Source organism: Pteropus vampyrus, unplaced genomic scaffold (assembly GCF_000151845.1).
Source record: "Pteropus vampyrus isolate Shadow unplaced genomic scaffold, Pvam_2.0 Scaffold263, whole genome shotgun sequence".
In the NCBI taxonomy this organism is placed as follows: Eukaryota; Metazoa; Chordata; class Mammalia; order Chiroptera; family Pteropodidae; genus Pteropus; species Pteropus vampyrus.
Genome location: NW_011889044.1, coordinates 375457 through 390060, shown reverse-complemented (window position 1 = coordinate 390060; position 14604 = coordinate 375457). Strand labels below are relative to the sequence as shown.

Genomic DNA, 14604 nt, shown 5'->3' with positions numbered 1-14604 from the left:
TTCACTGGTAACAGAAAGAAATAAGCTTCATATGTTATGCTCTATGCTCTGTGTTCTTTAGTCATTTTTTCACTCTTGAAGGATATTTTGTTTAGGTGATATTTTGAACATGTAATATGTCGATTACATGATTCAAAGATCAGACCCGTGTGGACGCACGTGCATGGCGACACCTCGCTCGACCCCTGCACCCCAGTCTGACCGTCTTCGCTGCCTTCGCAGTGGTCTCTTCTTCCAACGTTGTCTTTAGTACGACCAAGTATGTACGTTTACTTATTGTTTCCATTCTCCATTTCCCTCCAAATACACAAAACGTGGGAAAGTACACACACTGTCCAGCGCTTCGCGTTTTCCATGAGCACCGAGTCTTGGAGGCGGCGCTTCTCAGTGTGTTTTCCTCACCCTTTTGTGGGCTGCGTGGGCGCAGACTCCATACAGATCGTCCCCTGTTGACAGACGCTTAGGCCATTGCCAGCCTTTTGCCATTACTGACAGTGCCTCAGTGAATAACCTTGTCCAGATGTTATTTGGTACTTGTGCTGGTGTGCTGAAAAGTGGGTTTGCTGTGTGGAAGGGTAAACGCCTTTATCATTTGGGTAAATACGACCTTATTTCTTTCCACAGTGTTTCTGCCATTTTGCCCTTTCACCAGTAATTTTGAATGTATCAGGATTTCTAAGTTGGTACCTACCAGCAGTTAGTAGTTAATTGAAAAAGCCAGAATTAATAAAATGCTTCCTATAAAGCTTAATGATTTTACTTTAACATAAAACATTTAAATATGCATTAATTCGCTGTTTGTTTTGCTTTGCCAGTAGTCGACTGATTGGAGTTCTGTGATATCTCTTATCTAAACCTCACCATATTGAGTGAAATGTTGGGCTTTTATAGGGTGAGAACATAGGGCGCCCTGAGTGTTCCTATACAGATGTTTTTCTGCCTACACCAAACTAACTGTTATTTGAGCTCTTCACCTTTATTGAATTTCCCTCAAGCATTTGCCTCTGTTTTCTCAGAAATAGTAATGTTCTTTTAACAGCCACATTTTACTGGTTCATAGAATATTTATTTATACATATCATTTTAATATTAAACAATCGTTAATCTAGCAGTTTTGATTCCGGGTTTTTACATTGTTTTGTTCACTGATATGTCACTGCTTGTTAGCGTGTCTGACGCAGCAAGTGCTCGGTAGATACGCCTTGCACGGGAAGGGATAAGGGGGGCGTGAGACAGACCCCACTGACTCTTGATTTGCTCCAGCCCACGAGAGCCAAGGTTAGGTGAGGAGGGCATCACAGAGGGTAATCGCATCAGCTAGGGATATCGAGCCTGCTGTGGCTGGCACAATCGTGTATTGGAAATTAAGATTTCGTGATGCTTCCTCCGTGAGTAAATTGAAAGGGCAGTGGCCTAAAGGAAGCCTGGATTTTAAGTGCTAACTCATCTGCTTGGCACAGGTGCCAGACTGGGCGAGACGTCTGTGTGCTGTCCTCTTGCCCAGCCAGCAGCTTCCTCTGTCTTTGAGAAAAGATAACTGGGACTAGCTGAGTGTTTTCTGAACTTGGTTTCCCTCCATGCGTCGTCATGGATTTGCCATACCCACTTATTACTTACTGCTATTCACTTTGCAATCAAATTCAAGATACTTTGTTCTGTAACCTCATCCAAGTAGAACGTTTTAATTGTGTCACATTTACAGGCTTTTTTGTGCCCCCTTGGAGCATGTTGAACTTTTTCCTTCTAAGTTCTTGAAAGAGGAGTATATTCAAGGCCGATTGTTTATATTCCAAACTTTGTAGGGGACGAATTTAATTTTTGCCGTGAACTAGCTTTGTCGCTCTTGGGCCCCATTGTACCCTCCCAGCCGCCTGCTCGATTTTCGTTCATTTGCTGTTGTTCCGTTGCGTCACCCGTTTCCCATATCGCCCTGTACTTCCAATCTGGAAATTTAAAACTTACCTGTTTTAGTGTCCAGGGTAATATTTAGATAATTAGGGAAATATTTCCTCGGGCTATGCTGATGAGACAGCTAGATTTGCTCCGAGACACATACGTTTGTTATAACTGTGCTCCGCCGGACATGATACAGCTATTTTGAATGTCTAATGCATAGTAACGACTGAAGGGTATTGCCAGGAAGAAAGATTTTTGATAAACTGTTGTTGCTTTACATAGAACTTTCTCTTTACATTTGCATTAATCTCCTTTAATGAATAGAGTATACAGCTGTTATTTTGGCCATGTCATCTCTTTTTGATTACACATTTTTTAGATGCGTTTGGTTGTGGATGGTGGGAAACCCGCCTCTACTTGTCATCCGGATGCGGCCTGTATGCAGTGTAGGTTAGGATCTGCCTTGCATGCCTCAGTTTAAAATGGTCTTATCACATACATTTTAATTTCCGAAAATTGACCTCTTTCTTTTTCTTTTTTCTTTTTTTTTTGCAAGGAAGTCTTGTCAGAGGAACTTTTTTCAGAAGGCATTTGTCTCAAGAAAATCCATTTTACCAAAAGATGTTTAAAAATATCTAAAATATAACTCGTATAAGATGTGTTCATGTATATAAAGACTCTAGGATAGCAGTCACAAAAACAATGGTTAATTCTTTTTGTAAAATTATTTTAATTACTTATGTAATCTTTTTCAATTTAAAAAGAAAAGATGGTATCAGATCTCTGCCTCGTTAACTTTAGAGAGAACTTTGGTCTGTTGTATAGACACAGTCAATGTAGCACTTTTATTTATTCTGCAAATACATAGAACTCTGGAAGATTTTTAATCTTTTCTAGAAAATATCACTTTGGGTGTTAATATCGCATATCAATTTCGGTATAATGTTCCAAATACTCAGTCACGAAGAAGAATAAGGCCTCGCCTCAGCGCAACCAGTACACCCTCCAGCATGCGTGATGCGTTCGTTTTGGACCTCTGCACATCCTGGTGTTTATTACATTGATTTGTGAATGTGAGTTTTGAGAGGAAACGTCATCATTTCATGTTGATTTTAAAAAACTGACATTATAATGATACAAGAGAGTGTGAACTTGGGCCAGAATCATTACATATGATTTTGCTCTTTAAGCAAAAGAATTAATCGAAATGCAACGTTAACTATTATACTTCTTTTAACAGAAATTCCTTTGCAAAAAAAGTATAGCATGAAATTCAGAAATTAGGATTCTCCATGGTTTTGTGTGGCGTTCTGAAACGAGTGCTGTTGTAGGAGGCACGTAACTTTTCCACGACACGTAATTTGCCATGACCACTTTTACCTGTGACGCGTGACTGTGGCCCCCCCGTGAGTTCCATGCTCAACTCCAGATGATTCGCTTAAGCCACGTTTGGAAAGACTGTACTTATGTGTGTAGGAAGTGGTGTCAACAGTAGGTCAGCTTTGAACTTTTTTATGAAATAGCACACAGATTTTTCTAGACAGTTATAGAAAAATGGGAAGTCTTGGTGAGATGAAGCCATCCTTTGGGACTGGACATCTCCATTAGGAACTGGACACCGGGGTAGAAAAGTGCTATCAAATATATTCCATTTTTGTGTGTGTGTGTGAATTTTAATCTATCATTCTTTTCTGAGAAGCGAGCTTAGAAACTGATTTATAGAGATAATTGAGACCATTCGCCATGAACCTTTCCCATGTGTCTCACCTTTAACTAAACCTAGCTCTGCCCTGTTACTTACGTGCCCCTCCTTCTCTCTGCTCCCAGAGACACACGTGTCCCCTCTAGTGAACTGCTCCACTTAGTTTCTACATCTCATCGCAATTTAAAATTTTTTTCAGCTCTCTGGTTCCTCCCGATGGTACAGTTTTATTAAAAGTGAACTTGTGAAGGTCGCCAACAAATATCAAACAAACTTTAATGTCTTAAGGGTTCTTATCTGTCTTGAATTCACAGATCTGATTCTGCTGACTACCCATATCTTCTTGAATCACTGTACCGCTTTGGCTCCAATGACGCTTCAGTTTCCCCTCTGTTAACGCTTTGTCTACTGCTCCTTTTTTATGTCAGTTGAATTTAACAATCAGTACAGCAGAAGAACTGGACAAAAATCTGAATCCAATCAGGCACCCCGTTTTGTTTTTAACTCAAAATGTAGCTCGATGTCACTTTCCTTTCCGTTCACAGTACGGACGCATCGCTTGCATTCTGGCTCTGCTCTTTCCCTGGGTTACGGTGCTTGTCCCTCAGCCGGCTTCCCTGCCTCCCTCCGGTCTCTTGCTCTTTCCCAAGGAAGGTCTCTAACTAGGTTATCCTGCTGCTTTGCCAGGTTGTCACACTGCCTCGGAACCGGCAGTGGCTCCCTGTCGTTTGCCTCAAGTTCCAGCTCTTCATTCTAGCTTTTTTTAGTTTAAAAAAGTTGGGCCCCAGCCTCTCACCATTATTTGCTGTTTTCACTGAACATCGATCCATTTATTCTGGCAAGTGAGTCTTCTGGTGTCACGTGTTCTGCACGTGCTATGTTCATTATTTCCTCTAGGCTTGTGCTTATCTTGTCTCGTTTCTGTTTGTCTAACTCCATCGTGACTTTTCCTCAGCTCTCTCAGTCTTAACGTTTTCCAGTAAGTTGGGTTTTTTAAAACTAATGTTAGCTCTACCAACCTCTTTTTCTCTAGCTTGCTTCTCTTTAGTACCAGTTAATTCTGTTGTTGATTTTCTCTAATAGTTTATTTTTTTCCCCAGATTTTTCCTGTCCATCTAATAACTTGAAAGTATTGTAAGGTCAGAGAGATGAAATCATAGTTTTGTTGTCAGGTAATAGATATTCCACAAATATTTGCCCATTGAATGAAAATAGACACAGAGGTTAAATATTAAAATCTCTCTAGTTTTCACTAAGAAATTGAAACCAATTTCTGAGTAGAAACAGTTTTTAAAACATAACATCACAATTTTATCAACTTTAATAGTTTTAGAAATTTTACATCAGCAGGGGGCAGTCAAACCAAAGTGCATCCTGCTATCTTATGGAAAATTAAAATTTGTCTCTGTTATTCTTGGGATACCAGCTGTACTTTATAATCTATTTGTAAATAAATTTCAAAACTATTCAGTAGGTAGATTTATAGAAATATTTTAATCTTTTAATTCGTGGAAGGTAAATAAGGTTTTTTTTTTAAGTGAAAAAAATTGAAAAATGTGTTTTAGAACATGAAATACTTTATTTGGTGTTTCCGATGGATGGCTAACTTTTACAAAGAAATTTGTTTTTCCTGCCTAAGTATCAGAATTCCAATTAAATTAACTTATCATTAGGCTGTTTTTCACTCAATAATATTAACTTTTATGGAATATTTTTGTTTTCCCCTGTGAACTGAAAAAAAATGAGTTTTTACTAGAGGCTGTGGTGTAACATTAAAACATCGTTTAGCAAATTCTTGAAGTTTTATTGAGTTTCTCTTCCTGAACCTTTCCTCTGGCCGGCTACAAACAACTAGTGGTATGTGTTTATTGACGTGCTAGTTTTCATCTCCTGCTCTTGGAGGTTAACCTAGTACTTATTAAGGGAGAAACACAGTTTCTGCTAAACAGTGTTTATCATATACTGATGGTATTACTGTATTTCCTGTTTTGTGTTCAGAGTACGAAGATTCTGAAAAACTGCCTTTGTGTAAATGCTCCGCTGACATTCCAGACAAGTATGATCTTGTCTGCTGGTAGGCAGGAAGGAGTGACGTCCTGGAATGCTGTTAGAGGAGGAAATCTCTTTGTGTTCCACAAACGACACCCCTAAACCTTTAAGAATATAATTTTAAAATGACCAACTCTGTGTTTACTTTTCCTTCCGTTTATTAGCTTTACATGCATTTAGTTCTGAAATGCAGGGCGTCAGAAAAGCACCCTTTGTGTCCGAAAAGAAGCATTTTCCTGATACTTTGCTGGAAATTGTTGGTCGAAACATCAGAGGATAAATATAAAAACAGATTTTGTAAATAATTATTACCTTTTGTTCTTTTAGTTTGAGATCCTGCTTTCAGTTATTTTGGATATATATCCAGAAGTAGCACTGCTGGATCATACGGTGATTCGATTTTCATTTTTTTGAGAAACTACCATACTGGTTTTCACAGCACCCGCACCATTTTACATATTTTGTATTTCTACCAACAGTGCACAAGGCTTCCAATTTCTCTACATCTTTGCTAACATTTGTTATTTTATGGGGATTTTTTTGTTTTTTTTTTTTGTTGTTGTTGTTGTTTGTTTTGTTTTTGTTGTTTTTTAACAGTGGCCATCCAAATAGGTGTGAGGTGACATCTCATTGTGATTTTGATGTGCATTTCCCTGATAATTAGTGATGTTGGGCATTTTTTCATCAGCTCGATGACCTTTCGTATGTCACTGGAAAAATATCAATTCAAGTTCTTTGCCAGTTTTTAAATTTGATTTTTCATTGTTAAGTTGTAGAAGTTCTTTATTATATATTCTAGATATTAGCCTCTAATCAGATGCATGATTCGCAAATACTTTCTCCCAATCTGTAGGTTGCCTTCTTACTCTGTTGATTTTATTTTTTGATTCACAGAAGTTTTTAATTTTGATGTAGTCCAGTTTGTCTATTTTTACTTTGTTGACTGTGCTTTTGGTGTCATTCCAGGAAATCCTTGCTAAATCTAATGTCATAAAGCCTTTCTCTTTTGTTTTCTTCTGAGAGTTTTTATAGTTTGGGGCCTTACGTTTAGGTCTTTGATCCATTTTGAGTTAATATTTGTACATGGCATAAGGTAGGGCTCCAGCTTCATTCTTTTGCATGTAATAATCTAGTTTTTCCAACACTGTTTCCTGGACACGCCTGTGTTGGTTTTGTAAAAATTTTACAGTTTTACATTTCATATTTAGATCTATAAATTATAAGTAGAGGTCCATTTTTACATGTGAATGCAAAATTGTTCCAACATCATTTGTCGAAAAGACTATCTTTTCTCCATTGGATTGCCTGTACACCTGTCGAAAATCAGTTGACCTTATTTGTGTGGTGGTCATTTCTATCTAGCCTTTCACCAAACCACATTGTCTTGATTATTGTAACTTTATAGTAGGACCTAAAATCAGGTAATGTGTGTCTTCCAACTTTGTTCTTCATTTTCAAAATTCGTTTTACCTGTTCTAGTTCCTTGGTCTTTCCATGTAAAGTATAGTCTCAACTTGTTAATATCCTGCTGGGATTTTGTTTGAGATTGTTTTTAATCTATGGAACAATTTGGGGAGAATTTATAACTTGAATAACATTGAATCTCCAGTCATGAACATTGTCTATCCATTTATTCAGATATTCTTTTATTTCAGTGTATTGTAGTTTGCAGCATAGAGAACTTGCACATATTTTAAATTTATAATTAAGTACTTCTTCTTTGCAGTATCATTTATGGTTTTGTTTGTTTGTTTATTTATTTATTTATTTATTTATTTATTTATATTTTTATTATTTTTTTCTTTTTAGGCGAGGCAACCTTTGGTTGACCTCACAGATTGCAAGGACCTTGTCAGCTTACAATCCCTTTATTTTTTATTTTATTTTATTTTATTTTAATTTTTTTACGCCTAGAGCACCTGGTCTTCCTAGGTGATCTCCCATCCAAGTACTAACCAGACCCGACCCTGCTTAGCTTCCGAGATCAGATGGGATCAGGCTTGTTCAGGGTAGCATGGCCGTAGACTAGTTTTGTTTATTTTTAATTTTGGATTTCAGTTGGTAGTACCTAGAAATATAATTTATTTCTGTGTCGATCACCTTCGCTATACTCACTATTGGTTCTAGGGAGCATTTTGTAGATTTCTTGGGATCCGTGTACTCGGTCATATTGTCTGTGCATGTGAACAGTTTTATTTTTTTCCTCTCCAATCGCTGTGCTTAATTTTCTTTTTCTTGACTTACTGCACTGGCTAAGATTTCCAGTACCGTGTCAAATAGAAATGGTGAGAGCGGACATCCTTGTTTTTTTCTGATCTTAATGAGAAAGTGTTTAGTATTTCACTGTTAAGTACAATGATAGCTTAAGTGGTTTTGTAGATGCCTTTTTAACAGATTGAGGAAGTTCCCTGATCATTTTGATCATGAATGGATTTTGAATTTTGTCAAATGCATTTCTTACATCTATCAATATGATCATGGGGATGTTTTTTTTTTAGATTGTCGCAGTCTTGGATTGCATGGATTTTGGAATGTTAAACCAGTCTTTCATCCCCTAGGTAAAGATAAACTTTACCTAGCCATTTCATATTATTCTTTTTTATTTTTATATGACTGCATTCAGTCTGCTAATATTTTGTCAAAGATTTTTCTATCAGTGCTCATAATGGATATTTATGTATAAGTGCCTTTCTTATACTTTCTTTAATTGGTTTTATACCAGAGTAATACTCACTTAAAATGAGATGAGAAATATTCTCTTTTCTTCTAGATATGGAAGAGATCCTTCAGAATTAATATTTCTACCTTCAATATTTGGTAGAATTCTCCATGCATATTATCTGCCTCTGGAGTTTTCTTCATTTTAGTTGTTTTTAGTTTTTGTTTTACCACAAATTTAATACCTTAAATAGACAATAGACTGTTTTGATTATCTGTTTCTTCCTGAAAAAGTTTTGTAAGCTGTGTCTTTCAAGGGATTTGGTTCACTTCATCCAAGTTGTCACATTTATGCCCGTAGAGTTGTTCATGGTTTTCTCTTATCCTTTAGTGTTTACGGGGTCTGAGTGAAATCCCGTTTCCTTTCTGATGCGGGCAGTTTGTGTTTCTTGTTTTACTTGTCGGTCATTGTAGAGGTTTATCAATTTTATAATCTTTTCAAAGACCCAGGTTGTGGTTTCATTGACTTTTATTGCTTTTTTAAAAAAAGTTAATTGCTCTCCATTCTTATATTTCTTTGTTTCTGCCATCTATGGATATCATTTGCTCTTCTTGTTCCCATTCCATATGGTGGAAATTTAGGTTACTCATTTGAACCCTTTCTTCAGATAGTATAGATTTCTCTGTAAAAGTGCTCTTTAAAAGAATGTGGTCTGCTCTTGTTGGGTTTGGTGTTCTAAAGGTGTCATTTAGGTCACTTTGGTGGATTGTGTTGATTATGTCCTCTGTATCCTTACTGAATTTCTCTTCGGTCTGTTAATTCCTGGGAGAGAAATGCTGAAGTCCTCAGATGGGATTGTGGAATTATCTGTTTCTCCTCTGTTTTGTCAGTTTTCGCTTCATGTGTTTTGACGCTCTCTTCTTAGCTGCATATGTTTATCATTATTTATTGCCTCCTATATTCCTGGTAATTTTCCATATTCTGAAGTCTAATCTTGTCAGACATCATAACATGGTTACTCTGTTTCTTTCGCTGTATTTGCATAATACTTTTTTCCATTCTTTTACTTTTAACATTTCTGTTATTTTATTTCTCTTGAGTTTCATATAGATAACATTTAGTTGGGTCTTCTTTGTCATACAATCTGAGAAGCTCAGGTGTTTCCATTGGTGTGTTTATACCATTTACATTTAGTATAATGTCGGCATGTTTGGTTTTAGTTCTGTGATTTAATTACTTTCCTTTTTGTCCCTCTGTTTTTCATTCTTCTTTTTTCTTTTTTTCGAATTATTGGAATATTTTCAATACTCCATTTCAATTCATCTATTGCCTTTCTTGATTTCTTTGTATTTTTTAATTGCTTTAATAATTACAATATTCACACCTAACTTTCCAGAGTATTAGAGTTAATATTTTATTACTTAAAGCGTAGAAACCTTACAACTATCTCAGTCAAGAAAATAGGAGGTGTCGGTGTTCACTGAAACCGAGGAGTGCGTCCCAGGAGGCAGCTGTGGTAGTTTCTCTTTAGCCTGCTCCTCCTCACTTCATCTTTTCTGTACTGTCTCTTACCAACTTTTTAATCATTTGATTTGTTCCGTACTACTTTCAGCCTATACCGTACAGGTACATGTGGAAAGTAACTTTATATTCATGCCTCTGTTATTGGAATTATTTTCTAAATTCCGTATGAGATTATTGATATAGATGAAAACACTGAGATGCAAGAGCTTTAATTGCCCAGGCTAATAAGTGGCAGAGCTGGGTTTTCTGGTTTTCGTGTTGGCACATTTGACGACAGTGCTACTGCCTGTGTTTTATTTCAGGTAATAGTAGTGCTTATGGCAAATCTCTTACTCTTTTAAGTATATGGTTTCCAAGTCTACTTTTTCTCATATCATTGGGTATTCCAATTTAGTTGTAAAAATGTACTTTTTTTTCTGTCTTCATAAGACATCTTCTGCAATTCTTAAAATAGCTCAATAAAAATTTATTCCAGCAGTTTTTAACTATTGTGAGTTTGTGGAACAAGTTTTAGGCATCCAAACAATTTGCGAATTCCCACATAATAGAAGTTAAATTTCCTCAGTGTAATTGAAAAATATTTTACAGGAAAAAAACTACTACTGAGAATGCTGTAAACTTTTAAATGATTTTCTACCTTTGTAATCACATCACCATATACATATGTTTGAAAATAATAATATATATGTGAAAGTCATATTACTTAGTCATTTTTAGATAATACTTGGTATTCACATGGGGTCTCTGCACAGGAGCTGCAATCCGTTGACTGGGAACCATACTTTAGACCATTAGTGAATAATATCATCAAAAGTAAGATTTATATGTTTACTAGGATACTAGAGTTGAATAGATTCAAACTAAGGGGAAAAATATAAAGATCAAAGAACTCTAATTTTTTATCAAACTCATACCTTACCATCGAAATGGAAATACTCTTCATATTATCCACCTAATCCTCCTAGTAACCGTGAGGTGTTAACAGATATAATTTTAGAATTCTGAATAGCTGTCTTTCTCTTTCAGATTTGATTGTATGATGGTCCTTTTCAGATGGGAAAGAAAGAGATTTTGCAGATATTGAGACAAACAAAAACTTGATGTCTACGAAACAGATTATTTACAGGGATGTAGAGCTAAAGGATCTAAAACATCCTTTGAGTTTGTTGACTTTCTCCTTGCATTCCCCTTCTCTCTTTAGTACTCGTTGCCTTGTCCCTAAAGAATTAGTATTCCACGTCATTCCAAAAGAGTCTTTAAAACCACGAGTGAATTTGTTGTGAAGGGACTTCTTATAACCAGCCTCTTTTCGTTTGTTCGTTTGTTTTTGTTTTCTTTTTTCAGCCTTGGACACCATAATTTTTATTTCTTTCTGGAATCAGATGAGTTTTGAAGATTTGAGAAAATCAGCACTAACATTTGAAGGTTAAAAACTTATCTATTCCACAGAATTGTGATTCAAGAAAGCTAGAAGTAAATATAAATTCTAGTTTTACAAATATAGTAATAAAGAATATACTTTAGTGATAACTTAATCTTCATATTAAGAGAATTAAGACACTCAGTAAGTTTCAAGGTGTCAAGACTGTTAAAGTAACACCCGAATTAATGTACTTTATTTAAAACCATTATGAAGGAATGACTAGTTATTATGAGGTGGACTTGTATCTTTCACTTGAGTCAAAACTTATGTTGTATTTTATGTTCTGCAAAAACTCACACGTCTTTACGCTACTATTTATTACCATAAATAGAAGCAATTTGAGAACAGTTTTGTGTATGTTACTAATTTTCTGAGTCATTTAGCTTATACATTCTATTACTTTTTTTAAGCTTATTTAATATGAACTTTCCCTGTTTTCAATTGAAGTCTATTGCTTTTCAGTCATATTAGAGGAATAGATTTCCAGGATAAAACAAATTGTTTAAAAAACTGTGCCCACAAAGAAATAAACATCCAGTAGGGATAGGGCTAAAGTTGGAGTACTCACATTCTCTCTTCTTAAGACACACAAAGCATAAAACAAGATAATTCACCCTGTTCATTGCCATCAAGACGTGGCAAATTTGAATGTCAAAATAATAGCCCCACGCTGTCAGCCCTCTGATGAGTACTCTGCAGAGTACTCTGGCAAGTCACAGGTGGATTGTTCAGGAGCTCAAAGAGGTCTCCTCCCCACCCCCCAGGAATAAGGGGATAATCAACTGACAGGCCATTGCTGAATCAGGGGCTTCGCCCTTTTTCTTTGGCATAGCATCGCTCCCGAAGGCCTCCATCATGCTCTCTGTTTCAGGAAAAAGAAATGCTGTACTAGATTTCCTTTCTTCCCCTCAGTCCCTGTTATACAAAGCAAACAAACTTGTTTACAGAACATCCAGCGTTTCATCAAGTAAATGACAGGTAGGAAATTAAGCTGTTAATACAGGAGGATGACTGAGTGAGGAAATCCGTCTTTTGTCAACCACTCATTATTATTTTTAAAATAGAATCTCCTTTCAGTTTCAGTAGTTGGGAGTGTTAGATGTACATGGTTTAATGGATTTTGTACTTAAAATTCTGGTTTCCTCCTTTTACTTACAATCCAACATCATAATAGAAAATAATACAAATAGTCTTCTGAATGATTGATATAGAATCATGATTTAGGCGTATTTACTGAGTCAGAGCTCCACACCTGTTCTGTGTCATAACACCTTCCTCAGAGAATGAGTTTGAAAAAAAAGCCATCCTTGCTTGCAATGCCAAGGGAGGATAAATCTCTAAATTGAAAGTGCCGAATTAAATTCGGTTCTTATTTAAATCTATTCGAAAGCACCCCTTTGAATGCTTTCTGGTTTCTAGAGTGAATTGCTGATTGTCACAGGGCTTTATGTGAACTTCCTTTTTTAATAAAGCCTGATAAGGTATTAAACGTGATATTTACGAAATATGAAGAATAATCCTAACAGTACATGTAACATTATTCCCCCCAAAATGAAGTTCACTGAAATCAAGTTTAAAATTTCACATTGAAGTTCACTACGGTAAACACGTGTAGGATGAAAGAGATTTTACTTTTTTAGTGATACAAGGAAATTTGAGCTCACATTTAATATAAGTTAACGTTGTCACAAACCTACCAAAAAATGCGCATGTCGATTTAGACTGCATTAATATAGCATCCAGGTTGCGTCAGCTAATAGTTTCTGGTACCCTTTGCTGGTCAGATCACATCTAACTACACAATATTGGGATCTCGTGGTTTGTAAATAAATTTAGACACCGCGGGTATGGACCAGAGTGTGTTTTAATTCTGGAGAATAGAAGGATACATGGAGATACAGTTATCACCTTCATATATTTAAAAGTCCACCCTGTAGAAGAGACGGAATTAAGAAGTTTCTGGGAGAACAGATAAAATAGTTTTCCAGTGAACAGAGTCGCTTGCTTCTCCGACTCGCTTGCTCTGGGAGGTGTGGGGCGCCCCCTTCAGTCCACTTGTTTTAGAGAGAGAGGTTGGTTATGCCGAACGTCTGCTATATTGATCGGGAAGTTAGAAAAGATCATTTTGGATCTCTTTTAAGTTTTGAATTGAGTTAACGAGCATAAAATGATTTCATGATTTAGTCACTTAGCATATATGTAAGAATTTGTAAATTTGGGATTTGAATTTTGAGAATAATCATTGAAGATTACCTTTGGCCCTATGAATTTTCCATACGTTTTTACTCCTCTGTATTGTTCTTCTTTTTAAAAAGGATTCAAAGTATTTTTCAAAAAGAAAAAGGAAGCATCAAATTTTGGCCCAGGGCATATAAATATGGTCTGCACTTAGAGGTATGAGAGTTCCACTTATCCTGTCACGTGTGACAGTTGGACACGAGGTGCCTAATTGCCCTGTCTGATAACTTGCTACTTTCTTTGTAGCAAATATGGCCCCTCCTAAAATGGGGGGAATCTGTTTGAAGGTCATTCTCTGGCAGGTTTCCTTTGAACTTTAGGCCGACTGTTTGAATGGGTAGGCTCATCGCATCATCCCAAACTTCTTGACTTTCATTCTTTTCCCGGAAATGTTATATATATTTGGGAAAGCAGTTGGTGAATATAGGTTATGTGTTTGTACAGAATTCAAGGGAGGTTGGCTTTTTAGCATTAAGTATCTATATTACAATCAGGTTTTTAACTGCTTTTAGATACTAAATAGCTGAGTAGCATGCAGAAAATACCTGGTACTTAGTTCGCCATTGTGGAATGCAAGAGCGAAAGAGGAACATTCAGGTGCACGCATCTCGTGTGCTTGCATGCATCCTCACTATTCCAAGGGCACTGATCGCGTTTGATCCATGGCCTGGTCGAGTGGTTCTCGGCGTCCTGATGTCCTGGTGAACCTTTGTCATATAAATAAACATATTCAGTTGAGATAGCATCTCATAAAATTAGCGTTTGGATAAATCAGATGTATTGTGACTTTTAAATAATATATATGAGTAATTTTATTTCATCTTTAGATTTGATTTTTCTAGAGACTATACACATGTTGATTTCACATGTCCATCTAAAATAGTTTATTACATAGACACACTAACTTCGGAAGTCTGCTATAACTTCACTCTCGTGGCCACGAATTGAGGAGAATAGAATGGTGGTTCTTTCTACCGTCAATACTGAGAAAGCATTAATCTCCCAACAGCTGAAAAACCAAGTGCGTTTATGAAAAGTGCTTCTTACAGGATGGCATGACTGCTTTTTCTTTGTTTTTCCCTTAAAATAATGTAGTATAAGTGGGTCTTAAAT

The 14604-nt window shown here is 36.3% G+C and overlaps 1 protein-coding gene and 1 pseudogene across 2 annotated transcripts in view; one reads left to right on the top strand and one right to left on the bottom strand.

Annotated features, from left to right (window-relative positions):
- Nucleotides 1–14604, top strand: part of SPATA5 (spermatogenesis associated 5) — a 212450-nt gene that overhangs the window by 93153 nt on the left and 104693 nt on the right. The gene's annotated exons all lie outside the window — the stretch shown is intronic.
- On the bottom strand, nt 7555–7673 carry LOC111729499 (annotated as a pseudogene).